Source organism: Apium graveolens, chromosome 2 (assembly GCF_009905375.1).
Source record: "Apium graveolens cultivar Ventura chromosome 2, ASM990537v1, whole genome shotgun sequence".
Classification (NCBI taxonomy): domain Eukaryota; kingdom Viridiplantae; phylum Streptophyta; class Magnoliopsida; order Apiales; family Apiaceae; genus Apium; species Apium graveolens.
The window spans coordinates 91,292,177-91,310,159 of record NC_133648.1 but is presented as its reverse complement, the minus strand read 5'-3'; positions in this window follow the sequence as shown (position 1 = coordinate 91,310,159).

The following is a 17,983-nucleotide window of genomic DNA, read 5'->3' as shown; positions in this document are numbered from 1 at the left end:
GTGAGCCCCGTGTAATGTGTACCTAAGAAAGGAGGTATTACTGTGGTAGCAAATGAGAAGAACGAGCTCATCCCCACTCAAACAGTCACAGGATGGAGGGTATGCATGGACTATAGAAAGTTGAACAAAGCCATAAAAAAGGATCACTTCCCTCTTCCATTTATTGATCAGATGTTTGACAGGTTGTCCGGTCATGAGTATTATTGTCTTCTGGATAGTTATTCGGGGTATAATCAGATATGTATTACACCAGAGGATCAAGAAAAGACTACCTTCACTTGTCCATTTGGCACGTTTGCTTTTCGCAGAGTTTTGTTTGGCTTATGTGGCACACCGGCCACTTTTCAGAGATGTATGATGGCTATATTCTCTGATATGATTGGGAATAATGTCGAGGTGTTCATGGACGACTTCTCCGTCTTTTGACATTCGTATGATGAATGTTTGAATAATCTTCATGCGGTGCTCAAAAGGTGTGTGGAAACTAATTTGGTGCTCAATTGGGAAAAATGTCACTTTATGGTGCGTGAAGGCATTATTCTTGGGCATAAGGTCTCTATCAAGGGTCTTGAGGTGGACAAAGCCAAGGTGGGAGTCATTGAAAATCTTCCACCACCTATTTCTATAAAAGGAATCCGTAGTTTTCTTGGTCATGCGGGTTTTTATCGGCGTTTCATCAAGGACTTTTCGAAGATATCTAAGCCGTTGTGCAACTTGCTCGAGAAGGATGTGCCTTTCAAATTTGATGATGAATGTTTGACGGCATTCGAGACGCTCAAGAAGAGTTTGACAACTGCACCAGTTATTACGGCACCTGATTGAACAGAGCCTTTTGAGATGATGTGTGATGTGAGTGATTATGCGGTGGGCGCAGTTCTTGGGCAGCGCAAGAATAATCTCTTTCATGAGGTCTACTATGCTAGTAAGACTTTAAATGGAGCTCAAATGAACTACACCACTACTGAGAAGGAGCTCTTGGCTATAGTCTTTGGTTTCGAAAAATTTCGATTTTATTTGCTTGGGACAAAGGTGACAGTGTTCACTAATCATGCGGCCATCTGCTATTTGGTTTCAAAGAAGGATTCGAAGCCTAGACTCATTCATTGGGTGCTCTTGCTACAGGAATTTGAGTTAGAGATCAAGGATCGAAAAGGTACTGAAAATCAAGTAGCTGACCATCTCTCTAGATTGGAGAATCCCGAGTCTACTTCATGTGATAAGACTTTAATCAACGAATCTTTTCCGGATGAGCAGTTGTTCGCGGTTCAGGAGGAAGAGCCATGGTTTGCAGATATTGTGAACTATCTTGCCAGCAATATAATGCCTCCTAATATGAATACAGCTCAAATGAAGAAGTTTTTGCTTGAGGTGAAGTGGTATATATGGGATGAACCGTAATTGTTTAGACAGGGAGCTGACCAGATCATCAGGAGATGTATCCCATTCTGTGAGACGGAGGGGATATTACGAGACTGCCACTCCACAGTTTATTGTGGACATTATGGTGGTGAGAAGAAGGCAGCTCGTATTCTGCAAGCAGGTTTTTTCTGGCCTACTTTGTTTAAGGATGCTCATCAGTTTGTTTTAAGGTGTGATCGTTTCCAAAGAGTGGGGAATCTCACGAGGAAGGATGAGATACCGTTAAATATGATGCTTGAAGTCGAGGTCTTTGATGTTTGGGGAATCGATTTCATGGGGCCATTTGTCTCATCCTGCAATAATCAATACATCTTGTTGGCAGTCGATTATGTCTCAAAATGGGTAGAAGTCAATGCTCTACCGACGAATGATGCAAAGGTAGTGTTGAATTTTCTTCATAAGAAGATTTTCACAAGGTTTGGAACGCCACGAGTAATCATAAGTGATGAGGGGTCGCATTTCTGCAACCGTAAGTTCACTTCTATGATGCAGTGCTACAATGTGAATCATCGTGTTGCTACTGCCTATCATCTGCAAACTAATGGTCAAGCGGAAGTGTCTAATAGAGAGATCAAGCGCATTCTAGAGAAAGTTGTTTGTCCGTCAAGGAAGGATTGGTCTTTAAAGCTCGATGAAGCTGTTTGGGCGCTTACAGAACAGCATACAAGACTCCACTTGGGATGTCCCCGTTTCAACTTGTTTACGGTAAGGGATGTCATTTACCTACGGAGCTTGAGCATAAGGCCTATTGGGCGTTAAAGAAGTTAAACCATGATCTAGATGCAGCTGGAAAGAAGCGAATGCTTCAGCTAAATGAACTTGATGAATTTTGACTCCAAGCATACGAGAACAACAAAATGTACAAGGAAAAAGTGAAAAGGTGGCACGACAGGAAGCTATATCCTAAGTCATTTGTGTCGGGGCAGCAAGTTCTTTTAATCAACTCTCGTCTCCGACTTTTTCCTGGAAACTTGAAATCAAGGTGGTCTGGACCTTTTATTGTCAAAACTGTGTTTCCACATGGAGCGGTGGAGATTTTTGAGAATGATCCGGACCAAGCATTCAAGGTTAATGGTCAGCGTTTAAAGCATTACTATGGGGACACGGCAAACCGGGAAGTGGTTAGTGCCGTTTTATTGTCAACTTGATTAAGGCACGCTACGTCAAGCTAATGACGAAAAAGAAGCGCTTCTTGGGAGGCAACCAATGATTTGTTGTTACAGGAACCCTTAGAAGTTAGTAATCTATCCAAAACCACAAAAAAAAAAATCAGAAAAACAGGGTAAGAAAAAAAAAATCCAGAAAACCCCTGAACACCTGCTCAGCTCTGCTGAGCGACCGCTCAGCAAGCTGAGCGCCTATTGTGCATATGTTGTGTACTTGATGATGACATAAACAAAACACCTAAGTAGATTTTACTTAGTGAAATAATGTAGCACTCGACGGATAAGAATTATAGTCCCGACGGATAACTCATTATAGTATTGACGGATGATGACTTATTATCCATCGAGTGAGTAGCTTATGTAATAATAAGTCTGTAGCTCATTTCTGCATACACCTTTGTATAGATTCTGTAGTAGCATATAAGTCATTTTGACTTTAACTAAATATGTAGAATAGGTTGATTAATTGTACATAAATGATGTCATGTAATTCTGCATAAGTGAAATGAAGTCAAGTGCCAAAATAGCTATCGACGGATGATTAACAAAGCCATCGACGGATGATCAAATGGCTATCAACGGATGTTTAATTTAGCAATCGACGGATGATCAATGAAGCCATCAACGGATGATCATAAAGTCGACGAATAATCATGTATTCAACGGATAAAGAATTCAAACATCAGTTGACAGTGACAACTGGTCACATGCGTCGGGATATATGCAAATGGAATGAGGAAGCCTATTAACCGGGTAATAGAGAACAAAGTAACAAAGCATTAGACCCGATAGTTTTTATAATGATTCTATCTTTTGACTTTGTAATCTTGGTAATATATAAACCAAGAAGTAGCAAATAGAAACTAAGATCTAAGATACAAAAAGTGAGAAACATTTGTAAGTAGAATCATCAGCATTTCTCTGTATTCTTAGTAGTTCAAATTTGTAAGCAGCTGTGAGCATTCTTGCACACAGAGTTCTCTCGATATAATATATATCTCTGGTGGAATTGTTTAAATCCACCAGAAAGTTTTTAAAGACTCTTGTTTCTTTAATTACTTATGTTTTGATTCACTTAAATTTTTATTCCGCATTGTGCTAATCAAAACACTTATATTTGTATTCGAGTTTGAACATTTTTTTTTAAAAAAAGGGTTCAAGAATTCCATTCAACCCCCCTTCTGTAATTCTTGTTATATTGTTAAGGGACTAACAATTGGTATCATAGCAAGCTCTTAATTTACAAAGAGATTAAAGATCAAAACAATTCAGCAAGATGAACAAGAAGGATGTTGGAGTCAAGATTCCTTTTCTAGATAAAGATAATTACCATCATTGGAAGGTAAAGATGCATCTTCATATGCTTTCTCAAGATGAGGCCTATGTGACTACATAGAAAGAGGCCCTCATGTTCCAATGAGAGCTGCAACAGGAAACGAGCCATCAGTTCCCAAGCCAAGGCATGAATGGTCTGATCCTGATATTGAATAAGTCAGGAAGGATAAAAAGGCCATGAATATTCTGTTTAATGGAGTTGATGCAGACATGTTTGACAACATTATCAACTGCAAAACTGCCAAGGAAGTCTGGGATACTATACAGATAATCTGTGATGGCACTGAGCAAGTTAGAGAAAATAAGATGCAGCTCTTGATTTAGCAATATGAGCATTTGCACAATGAGGAAAGTGAGTCACTCACTGACATTTTTAGTAGGTTTCAAAAAATACTAAATGCTCTCAAATTGCATGGAAGGGTCTATCAGACTAAAGACTCTAATCTGAACTTCCTTAGATCTCTTCCAAAGGAATGGAAACCAATGACAGTCTCATTAAGAAACTCACAAGATTATAAGGAGTTTACTCTGGAGAGACTGTATGGCATCCTGAAGACCTATGAGCTTGAAATAGAGCAGGATGAAAGGATGGAGAGAGGAAAGAAGAAAGGAGGATTCATTGCACTAGTTGCTGAGTTGGAAAAGGAGAAAGAAGTGAAGATGGAAGTTGTTGAATCAACTTCAAAGGTCTGTGAGAACAAGGGCAAGGGGCTTGCAGTAGAAAGTGAAAATTCATTGAGCCAAGATGACATGGAGGACATTGATGAGCACCTAGCATTTCTATCCAGGAGATTTGCCAAGCTCAAGTTCAAGAAGAACTTTGGAGCAGCCAAGCCAAATAGAAACATGGTGGATAAGTCAAAATTCAAGTGTTTCAAATGTGGCTTGGCAGGGCATTTTGCAAATGAGTGTAGAAAGTCAGATTCCAGTAAGAAAAAGTTTGAGTCTGTGGATTATAAGCAAAAATACTTCGATCTACTCAAACAAAAGGAAAGGGCTTTCATTACACAAGAAAATGACTGGGCAGCAGATGGTCTGGATGAAGATGAAGATGTCAGCTATGTCAATCTAGCCCTAATGGCCAAGTCTGATGAGACAGAGACAAGTTCCTCAAGCAATCAGGTAATTACTACAAACCTTGCACATTTATCTAAAGCTGAGTGTAATGATGCCATAAATGATATGTCTACAGAGTTATATCACTTACGTGTTACACTTAAATCTCTTACTAAAGAAAATGCTAAAATCAAAGAAAACAATCTGTTTTTGAGTGAGAGGAATAATGTGCTTGAGTCTCAGTTTATTGATTTTGAGAAATTAAGAATTGAGTGTAAGATTTCTAAGGAGGAATTAAATGAGTCCTTGAAAAAGGAAGAAATTTTAAAAAAGCAGCTCGAGCGTGCACAAGAGGTGATTAAAGCTTGGAAAACATCCAGGGATGTCCATGCTCAAATCACCAAAGTTCAAGGAATCGAGTCATTTTGTGATGAAGCCTGGAAAAAGAACAAAGAGAAACTAGAACCTAATTTGGTAGATGGTCTGCTAACAGATGTAGACTCGATGGATGATGAGGACTATCCGTCGGATAACAAAAAGTGTTATCCGTTGAATGATGAAAATCCTCATCCGTCGGCTGTGAGAAAGCCCATTAGCAAAGCCAAACTAAGTAAGCTGAATGAGAAGTATGGGTCTATTTCCAAGAACTTTGTTTCAGGAGAGTCAAGTTAAGTTAAGAAAGGGAAAAAGGCTAATGTTGGTCGCATGACTGTCAAACAGTTAAGTGACAGACTTGAGAAAATTGAGGTAAAAACAAAGACTAAAAGGAAAAACAATAGGAATGGTAAAGTGGGGATTAACAAACACAATAACTACACACCTGATAAATATGCTCCTAGAAAAATCTGTCAAGTGTGGTAGTGTAAATCACTTATCTGTTAATTACAAATCTGCCATGCCTACTCCTATGTCTGTTCAGTCTCAATTTCCTAACATGAATGCCATGCCTCCCATGCCTGTTAATGCTATGCCTACACAGAACATGAATGCACAGTTTGCTAATATGCCATTTGCACCTAATCCTTATTATGCTGCATATAGTATGCCATAAATGCCATTTAGCATGCCTTACTGGAATAACATGTTTACACCAAGCATGCCATTTCCTGTTAGTCATAATATACATGATAATTTTATTGCAATGAATGGTTTCAAAGGTCCAACCCAAATGACTAAGAATGAATCTGAAATTCCTAAGTCAAATGAGACAAGACCTAAGAAACAGAAAAAGAAAGCTAACAAGGCAGGACCCAAGGAAACTTGGGTACCAAAATCAACTTGATTTGATTTTGATGTGTGCAGGGAACCAGAAGGAATCTTTGGTACTTGGATAGTGGTTGTTCAAGACACATGACTGGTGATTCTACCCTGCTCATAGAGTTTAAGGAGAGAGCTGGCCCAAGTATTACTTTTGGAGATGACAACAAGGGTTATACTGTGGGATATGGCTTGATTTCAAAGGACAATGTCATCATTGAGGAGGTTGCTTTAGTGGATGGTCTCAAACACAATCTTTTGAGCATCAGCCAGCTTTGTGACAAAGGCAATTCAGTAACCTTCAACTCAGAAGCCTGTGTTGTGACTAATAAAAGAAGCAACAAAGTGGTTGTCACTGGTGTGAGAAAAGGAAATGTGTACCTAGCTGATTTCAACTCATCTAATGAAGGATCTGTAACTTGGCTTCTCAGTAAAGCAAGTCAAGATGAAAGTTGGCTATGGCACATGAAGCTATCTCATTTAAACTTCAAGACCATGAATGAGCTGGTAAAGTAAGAACTGGTAAGAGGCATTCCTCTAGTGGAGTTTTCAAAGGATGGACTGTGTGATGCCTGCCAAAAAGGGAAGCAGATCAAAGCATCATTCAGGAAGAAACTTGATTCAACAATTGAAGAGCCTTTGCAACTGCTTCACATGGATTTGTTTGGACCAGTCAATGTATTGTCCATCTCAAGGAAAAGATTTTGCCTAGTAATTGTGGATGATTTCTCAAAGTTCTCTTGGACATATCTCCTAAAATCTGAAGATGAGGCTAGTGAAATCATCATCAATCACATAAGGCAAGTCAACAATCATCCTGATTTCAAAGTTAGAAGAATCAGGAGTGACAATGGAACTGAGTTCAAGAATTCTGTCATGAGAGCATTTTGTGAGGAAACTGGGATTCTGCATGAGTTTTCAGCAGCAAAGACTCCACAACAGAATGGAGTAGTGGAAAGAAAGTACATATCACTTATTGAAGCTGCAAGGACAATGCTTGAAGAATCTAAACTACCAACATATTTCTGGGCTGAAGCTGTAAATACTGCATGCTACACTCAGAACATCTCTCTGGTTAATCAAGCAAGATGCATGACTCTCTATCAATTATTTAAGAACAAGAAGCCAACTCTAAACTTTCTTCATGTCTTTGGCTGCAAATGCTATATCCTGAGAAATCAAACTGATCCAAATGGGAAGTTTGATGCTAAAGCAGATGAAGGAATTTTTGTTGGATATGTTGTTGGTAAAGCATATAGAGTCTACAATCTAAGAACCAACATTGTTGTGGAATCTATACATGTTGTGTTTGATGATAAAAAGATTGAAGGACTGAAAGATGGAGATTACCATGAGAGCCTCAAATTCGACAATGTGGAGATGGTTAGTGATGACAGTGATGATGAAAGTGATCAAGAAACAGTGTCTAAGGATAATGCAGACAAATCTACTACCAATGAAGCACAATACTCAACATCCGTCGAGTTGCATAATGCTTCATCCGTCAGAAGGCAATCTGCGCTATCCGTCAGAAGATAACATGCCTCATCCGTCGGTACTCAAAATTCACCATATGTCGGGTCATCAAAAGAAGCACGAGGTCAAGACAGATCACCTATAAAAAATTCCCCTTTCTCAAATCAAAGATCCACAAACTCAGGGGAAGTTTCTAGCAATCAAAACTCAATCACACATCAAGACAACCATGAGGTCTCTTCATCTAGAGCTAATCTACCTCAACAAAGGAAATGGACAAAAGATCACCCCTTTGAGCTTATCATTGGTGATGTTTATTTTAGAGTTCAAACAAGAAGAGCAACTCAGGAAGAATGTTTATACAGCAGCTTTCTGTCAAAGGAAGAACCAAAGAAGGTAGAAGAAGCTTTGTTGGATCCTGATTGGATTTTAGCTATGCAGGAGGAGCTAAACCAATTTGAAAGGAATAATGTTTGGAAGATGGTACCCAAGCCTAAAGGAAAGAATCCAATAGACACCAAGTGGGTATTCAGAAACAAGATGGATGAAAATGGCATAGTAGTCAGGAAGAAAGCTAGATTGGTTGCTAAGGGCTATTCAGCAAGAAGGAATTGATTTTGATGAAACATTTGCTCCTGTTGCAAGACTTGAAGCCATCAGAATCTTCTTAGCCTATGCAGCCCATGCCAATTTCAAGGTCTATCAAATGGATGTCAAAAGTGCCTTTCTGAATGGAGATTTGGAGGAAGAAGTATATGTCAGTCAACCTCCTGGTTTTGAAGATCCAAATTTTCCAGAATATGTCTGTTATCTTCTGAAAGCACTTTATGGACTGAAGCAAGCACCTAGAGCTTGGTATGACACTCTATCAAAGTTCCTTTTGGAAAATCACTTCACAAGAGGTACTGTAGATAAAACTTTATTTTTCAGAAATGTTAATGGCTCTAGTATACTTTTTCAAATTTATGTAGATGATATTATTTTTGGCTCTGCAGATGAGAAACTTTGCAAAAAGTTTTCCAAATTGATGCAAAGTAAGTATGAAATGAGTATGATGGGAGAACTAACTTACTTTCTTGGTTTACAAGTTAAACAAGTTAGTGATGGAATATTCATTAGTCAAACTAAATATATTTTTGATCTAACTGGTTATTCAGATGCAGATTATGCAGGATGTAGAATTGATAGAAAGAGCACAACTGGAACCTGTCAATTTCTAGTAGACAAGCTTGTGTCCTGGTTCAGTAAAAAGAAAAATTCAGTCTCTACTTCTACAGCTGAAGCTAAATATATTGTTGCTGGCAGTTGCTGTGCACAGATTTTATGGATGAAAAATCAATTGCTAGACTATGGTCTGCAAGTTGAGAGAATTCCTATTTTCTGTGATAACACAAGTGCAATTGCCATCACTGAAAATCCAGTGCAGCATTCAAGGACAAAGCACATAAATATCAAGTACCATTTCATAAGGGAACATGTAATGAATGGTACTGTGGAACTATATTTTGTTCCAAGTGAGAAGCAACTTGCAGATATCTTTATCAAGCCACTGGATGAATCCACCTTTTCAAGGTTGGTAAGTGAGTTAGGTATGCTTAATTACTCTTAAAACTATCTGAGTTATTTTGCAAGTTGAAATGTAGCCAGAAATTTAGTTGATTTTTCAGTCTTGGATGAAATTTTGGCTAAGTCAAAACTTACATCTCGACGGATGACCCTTATCCATCGAGTTTAGTCATTTGTCGAAATACTATTTGCTAATGAAAATTAATTACTTTTCTGGAATCTTTTAAAACTCGACGGATAACAGTTTATCCTCATCCGTCGAATTATCTTAATCTCAGCCGTTAATTCCCTGTACATTATAGTATACTTACAGTTTGTAAGCATTACACGACGGATAATGAGTGGAATTTTTAGAGTTTATTTTTAAACGGCTATTTTAGGCAATTTCTATTGGTTAATTCACTTTACTTTATTATTTTTATCAGCTATTTTTAAGATAGTATAAAAGCTTATTTCATTGCAATTGTTTTCTTTTATCATTCTCAAATTTAACTACTCTTATTTCATTCTCTCTCAAGCAATTATTCTCCTTCTCTTCAAGCTTTCATTCTCTAACAATGGCACCTGTAATAAAGATTATGTCTCAAACTGGGTTCATTTATGAGAAGAACAATTTCACTGCATTGGTCAATAAGGGTATTCAGCAATCAGAGGACTATCACAAGATGATGGACTTTGTGAAGAACTGCAAGCTAAATTACGCCATGCTGGAATCACCCACAATCTTCTGTGAAGTTGTTGAAGAGATGTGGACCACTGCAATCTACAACTCTACTGACATGACCATCACTCTAACCATCAAAGGTAATGAATTCTGTATCAATAGTGATGCGATAAAAGCATGTTTCAAAATTCCTGTTAATAATATGACTTCACCACACAATGACACTGATATTATCAATATGCTTAATTCCATGCATTATGCACTTCCTACTTCTAAACTGAGTGATATTAGGAGAATGGGTCTTAGAAAGGAGTGGAGTTTCATGTGTGATGTAGTTACAAAAGTTTTATCTGGAAAAATCAGTAATTTTGATTCAGTGAACATTTCCATGCTTAACATGCTATACATGCTAGTCACAGATAAATTTATAATTTCAGTGATCTTGTCTTATTTGATTTAGGTTTTAAATTGGGTGAGTTAGCTAAAAGAGGTAAAAATGTGTATTATGCTAGATTCCTTATGTTATTAGCTAACCATCTTTGTGAAGAGATTGTGCTTGAGAACTCAAACAACAAACCGGTTTGTTGGGTTCAAGAGAGAAGACTCATTGCAGATTTGAACAGGGCCAATCATCACAAGGATGTGCCAATGTTCTACTTTCCTGTAATGCAGGCACCTCAGGTAAGTGAGGTAAGTTCATCCATCCCGACAACTATTCCAACCTCCACTATTTCTTTGAATTCAGGAGTAGCTATGGCAACTGTGCCAATGACCAAACAGTTGCCTACCAAAGCCTCCAAACCCACTACTGTTCCAAATCTAAATCAAAGAAAACCCCCTCTGGTATCTCTCAAAAGATGCCAGTTGAAAAATCCACAAAAGCAAAAGAGGGGAGTGTGAAGGAGGGAAAGTCAGGTGAAGGAAGGGGTGAACATCAAAGAAACCCCAAGAATAAGGTTGGAGAGTTGAGTGAATCCCAGCCTAGCCACACTGCAGTTTTCCAACAAAATGCAGTGTTTAAAAAGGATAAAAGCTCACTTCTAGCCGCATCTTCCCAAAAGGATGTAGTTATTGAACAAAGCTCTCAGCCAAGAGCACAGGCCAAAAGGGTTAAGGACACAAGCTCACCCCAAACTTATACAAGAAAGAAGAAATCTAAAACCTCTGAGGATGTACAGGGCACACACACAGTGCAAACTGGTGCTAAAGACTCAGTCCCAACACTCTCTCAAATTCAGTTTGATGTGGCTCCAATAAATGTGGAGTCACAGCCAAAATCTCTAGTTATAGAAGCATCTCATACACCATACTCACCAACAAACTCTCTGGAAGTGGATATGATAAATACTTCAATTCCTGATTCCCCTTCTTTAACTCTGTTGGGGAAGCCAAAACTCAGTGCAAGTGAGCATCATCTTTTAGATGATTTGTTGGCTCACTTGCCAATTCTTTCAGATATTATTGTGACATCTGTGCCTCAAATATCTTCAATCAGCACAAAGTCAACAATAGTTTCTCTTCCCAACTCATTCATTTCTACTCTCTCAACGGATATTCCTCATCCGTCGAGCAGTGATTGTATCCCGACGGATAAGCCTAACAGCAGTTATTCGTCGGATAGCATTACCACTCACTCGATGGATATCACTCATCCGTCGAGTATCTCTGCACAACTTCAATCCTCAATTATTTCAAGTGCAGAAGATTTAGTGGTTATACAGTCTCTCTTAGGACTGAGAGAGGAGAGTGTCATGAGTGAGAGGCTGGGTTTCTCCCAGGCAAAAGGAGAGGAAATGATTGAAAATCAACAATCCATTTATTCAGGATTGGCAAAAGTAAGTGAGAGGAGTCCCACCTTAGTTGGTGAAGGTGAGGGTGTGAGGGTATGAGGGTGGGGAGCCAAGGTGAGACCCTGATGCAACAAAAGAGAGAACATGAGAGAAAAGCAGGTACAGAGGGTATAAGGGTGGATCCAGCCATTGCTAATGAGTTAATGATTGTAGATGTTGCTGAAAAGGAAAGACAATTTCAGCAACATTACAAAGTTGTAATTGATAACATTTCCTTGGATGCTGACACTTTTACTCATCCTGTGTCAGCCTATCAATTGTTGGCTGCTCAGGGCAATGAGGAGGCAGAAAAGACTCTGAATCTGGTGCATACTTCAGAATCTCTACAAAGGGATAAAGTTGCTGTCAATTTAATGCCTTCTACAGCTGGTGAGCCATCTGAGGAATTTGGAGTAAATTCTAATGATGATGACTCTATTTCATTTGATGGGAGCATGAACTTAGGGGGAGATGAAGGCCCAAGTTCTATTCCAGATTTACCTGAATGGGCCTTGACAAAGGAGTCCACACCAGGAAAATTTAATGTATCCTTTGTCAAACAAATCATGTATATCCAACAGGCCATTCAGAAGTGCTCAAATGCTGGTACCAAGGCTATTCTTCAAGCTCATCTAGATTCTCTACATCTAATGAAGCTACAACAATTAAGACAAAATCTGAGTGTAGATGAACTCAAAAAGGATATAGCTGACTTGAAGACCTACAACTCTGAGAAGCTGGATTCAGTCATGCCATATGGTACCATGCAGGATCTATTACTGAGACTGAGAAAAGAATCAGATTCTGAAAAGAAGCTGGCCAAGTGGGAAGATAGAGTTCAAGTTATTGAAAATTATGTGGCCATCATTCTTCAAAATCAACAGTCTCAGACATATCTTCTAATGTAACTGGCTAAAGCACAAGGCCTGACTCCTCAACTTGATGATAACAAAAAGGGGGAGAAAGAACCAAGTAAGGGGAAGAAAGGACCAAGTGAGGGGGAGAAACTTCAAATACAAATCAGAAAAGTAATTATACCTTCAATTACTGTCTCAAAGCCACCAGTTGCAGATGGTATAGATCTGATTCAAGCAGCAGCAACAAACTTGAAAGTTGCTGAGAAAGGAAAGTTGAGTTAGATCAACTGGGAGAAGATTAATGAGGAGATACAGAAGAAGTTCTAACTTGTCAAGGAACCAGTTAAGTCAGCCATCCATCACTCTCAAGTCAAGCAAATAAGTGTGAATGAGATGAGCATGAACTATCTGGAAAGAGGACAATCATCCTGCATCAAGTCTCCAAAGGCTGAAATGATTCTTAAACCAAGGGCAAACTATTCAAAATCATCCTTGAAGAACCCCTTGGATACTATGTATGAGACACCCAAGCCTGATGAGAAGAAGCTTCTGTCAAGATCAATTGTTTTCTACAAAGATCCAACTAATTCAGCTTCTAAAAAGAGGATTGCTAAGATATTCAGAAATGGGAAGGAGATCTGTGTGGTAGCTGGACATCCTCAATTTGCTCAAGTAAAGAGAGAAGAAAGAGCCAGATTGAAGCAGAAAAAGAGGCAAGCTGCTCTAAATGCAAAGAAGGCTAAACAAGAGAAAGAGCAGATTGCTATCTTAGCCAAGCTACAGGCTGTGAGTTCATCCCAACAAATTCCCTCTCAACCATCTGAAGCTACTGAATCAAGGGAGCAAGTTGAAGAACAGAAAAAATCTCCAAGGAAGAAAGAATTAGCTAAAAGAACAAAAAGGAAACTGGATATTGTTGACAAGGAATTGGGAGATCAATTTCCTAAGGAACCCACACCAGCTACAACTCAAGCATCAAAGCCCTCTGTGGTATTTGAAGATATAAAGGTGGTGGATCCCTACAGGAATATTCATGGTGACCCTATTGTGCCGAAGGATGAGCCAATAGAATGGGATAACATACCAATTCCTGACTTCAGTCTACCAATCTTTAGCAAGCCAAAAAGGACAAAGTCAAGGGCAGTCAAGAAAGTGAAGCTGTCTCCTCTCAAATCCAAATATATAGTCAAAGCTCAGCCCAAAGTCAACAAGGGAGACTACTTGTACTTGTGTTACATCAAAGAATTTTCTGATCTAAACCTCTATCTGGATGAACTAGATGAAGTAAGGGGAATTGATGCATACAGAAACCTACCTGAAAGGTTAGTGTTTAAGTACAAAAGAGGAAAGGAGATTCAGTGGCCACTTCATAGGATTCTTCAAGTGAGCCAAGCTGTGTTGATTAAAGTTTATTCATCCTTCAAGAAGAACTTTGGGTTCAATGTCACTGCAAGAAGACTAGTATTGAGGAAGATTGAAGAACTAAGGAGTGTTAGAGCTAAAGATGCACTCCCAAAGACTCTTATCATCCCATATACAGGGAGAAGAGTGCATCTAAGGCCCTACTGGCTGATGGAGTTCACAGATGACAAAGGAGTGAGAAGATTCTTCAGATTAGAAGACCAACTGAGCATCTCCAGCAATGAGACTCTCTTGGAAATGCAAGAAAAGCTAGATCTCTCAGAATATGATGAACTTGAATTCCACAGGCAGCTCTAGAATCAGATTGATGAAAATAACAGGAAGCTTGGAAGAAGATCCAGACCTTCAAGGAACTAGAGAAATCTGCTTAGGCTAGAGGAGCATCTTGAAATGACTGTGAGCCAAACTTTGTACATTTTGACTATTTGAAGCACTTTCAGTATTATCTACTTTTCTTTAAAGATGTAAGTTTAGGGTGTTTTGTTATCATCAAGTATCTCTTAATTTATGGCTACAATTCCAGTAGACATAAATTGGGGGAGATTATTGTGCATATGTTGTGTACTTGATGATGACATAAATAAAACACCTAAGTAGATTTTACTTAGTAAAATAATGTAGCACTAGACGGATAAGAATTATAGTCTCGACGGATAACTCATTATAGTCCCGACGGATGATGACTTATTATCCATCGAGTGAGTAGCTTATGTAATAATAAGTCTGTAGCTCATTTCTGCATACACCTTTGTATAGATTCTATAATAGCATATAAGTCATGTTGACTTTAACTAGATATGCAGATTAGGTTGATTAATTGTACATAAATGATGTCATGTAATTCTGCATAAGTGAAATGAAGTCAAGTGCCAAAATAGCTATAGACGGATGATTAACAAAGCCATCGACGGATGATCAAATGGCTATCAACGGATGTTTAATTTAGCAATCGACGGATGATCAATGAAGCCATCAACGGATGATCATAAAGTTGACGGATAATCATGTATTCAACGGATAAAGAATTCAAACATCAGTTGACAGTGACAACTGGTCACATGCGTCGGGATGTATGCAAATGGAATGAGGAAGCCTATTAACCGGGTAATAGAGAACAAAGTAACAAAGCATTAGACCCGATAGTTTTTATAATGATTCTATCTTTTGACTTTGTAATCTTGGTAATATATAAACCAAGAAGTAGCAAATAGAAACTAAGATCTAAGATACAAAAAGTGAGAAACAATTGTAAGCAGAATCATCAGCATTTCTCTATATTCTTAGTAGTTCAAATTTGTAAGTAGTTGTGAGCATTCTTGCACACAGAGTTCTCTCGATATAATATATATCTCTGGTGGAATTGTTTAAATACACCAGAAAGTTTTTAAAGACTCTTGTTTCTTTAATTACTTATATTTTGATTCACTTAAATTTCTATTCCGCATTGTGCTAATCAAAATACTTATATTTGTATTCGAGTTTGAACTTTTTTTTTAAGAAAAAGGTTCAAGAATTCCATTCAACCCCCCTTCTGTAATTCTTTCTATATTGTTAAGGGACTAACAACGCCCGCTCAGCTTTGCTATGCGACCGCTCAGGGCCCGACTGGCAGAATTTTTTTAAGCCTTATAAAAATCCAAAAAAAGCTGAAAAATCAAAAAATCAAAACACAGCCCCACTACCCACGAATTATCTTCCCATTACCCATGTTTTTAACCTTCAAACACACTCCTAATCAAATTTTACCCTAATCTCTACCCTATATATACATACAACTATTCCATATACTCCCCCACACACTTTCAAACCTTAAACTCTCTCCCATATTCAAAAACACAAATCTTAAACACTTTTTCTCAGTTCGATGGCACCCAAGAGATCCAGGATTATTGATAGCAGCAACATTGTTCCTACTGCTGATTCTTCGAGGGGTACTGCTGCGAGGCCTCGTTTATTTGATAGGGCTGCTGAGGAGGAGTATACTAGGCTTCTGGGTAAGCCGATTTTGAAGGAGAGGGGATTCTTACCATCGGGGAGGGATGGTGAGTTGTTGCCAATGATTGCTGAGAAGGGTTGGATTGCTTTTTGTGAGTCACCAGAGGTAGTTCCGATGAGCGTTGTTCGCGAGTTCTATGTGAATGCGAAGGCTGAAAAGAATGGGTTCTCTGTTGTGCGGGCGATGACGGTGGATTATCACCCTGAGGTGATTCGCCGTGTGATTGGGCAGCGACAGAGGAAGCTCACGGAGGAGAATTGGAATGAGAAGACTGCTGAAGATTTTGACTTGGATTTGATTTATGCTACTCTCTGTAGGTCGGGCACAGTTTGGACTTTCAAGACTGGGACTAACGAGTATCGCCATTTTCCGGCGATTGCGATGAATAGGTATGCCCGTGTATGGATTGCTTTTGCGCTAATATTCTGCCTACTTCACATGCACATGAGGTTATAGTTGGGCGAGCACAGTTATTATGGGGTATTTGAATGAGGAGTACTATGTGGACCTTGGTGAGTTCATCTACCAAGGAATTCTGAAGTTTTTGAGGGGAGCTAAGCACATGAACATCCCTTATGCATACACGGTTACAAAGCTTTGCCGAGCAGTGGGAGTTCAGTGTCCCTCTCACGAGCACTTGCAGCTGTCGGCCGCTCCTATCGACTACGGGACTCTGAATGCGATGCAGGAGTGGACTGGTGGGGAGCCCGAGGAGCATGGGTTGGGTTATCATTTCCATGAGGGCGTCTAGCACGTGGTGCTACCATGGCGAGACCAGGGCGTAACGAGGCAGGCTCTTCTAGAGCTCAGGAGGGTGCTGGGATGGCTGATGCCTAGTATAGGAGGCTGTCAAGGAGGATGGATGATATGTACGAGACGCAGAGCAGGTTTGCTCAGGAGCTCACCATTGCTCTTGGGACTGCTTTTAGAGGCCTTGGAGCTGACATCCAGTGGCCAGTTTTTGGTGAGGATTTTGCATATCCGCCTCCTGATACTCCACCCTCTGAGGGTGATGATGATGATGATCTCTCCGAGTAGGTATACCCTGTATTCCTTTCTACTACCTTCACTGGGGATAGTGAAGATTTTAAGTTTGGGGGTGGTAGTTAAGGAATATTTTGTGTGCATGTCATATAGTTGCATATTCATGATAGTTTAGTGCGTATAATTGCATATTTTTGCCATTTTTTTTTTATTTTATAACTTTATTTATCATGCCATGTAGCTCATGCATATACCATGATCCCTTTTGTGTTGCTTTACCAATTGATTTGTGATGTTGATTTGAGTGTAGTGATAGCGTTAAAGTGATGTTGAGTTTTGTAGGTTGACATGCATGCTAGAAACATTTGTAATTTCACTAAGTCTTAGAGAATGCTTAAGGACTAGATTGTTGTTATGGTTTGATGGTTTTCAAGGTTAATCTATTGATTATGCTTAGAATTCATAATAGGTTCTTAGTGATAAAAGGCAAGAAAAGAAAAATGGGAGTAAAAAGTGGAATTCATTGCTAATTGTGGCTAGGCGTCAAATGGCTAGTAGCCGGCTCGTATTTTTATGCGAGTAGTCTAGGGTTGAGCAAGATGAAGCGAAACGCACTTGCTCAGAAATTTTGAAAAAAAAAAAAGAAAAAGAAAAGAAAAGAAAAAGAAAAGAAAAAATAGAGAGTTAATGCATAATTGATCACGAGTGGGCTCTTTGGTATTCGAGTTATTAAGTTCTTAGGGGACTTTGTGCCTAGTGACCTAAGGCTTTTACAGTCTGGGATTCGCTAACCTAACGCTCGCTACATGGATGCCATTGCATAAGTCTTTTGTGGACCTAACTCATTGCACGGTCAAATAAGTATTTGATTATGTGTTAAATAAAAATCATGATTCTGTAATAAGCTCCAGTAATCTTGAAGTGTTATAAGTCATTTTGTGCCTAGAATTTTATTC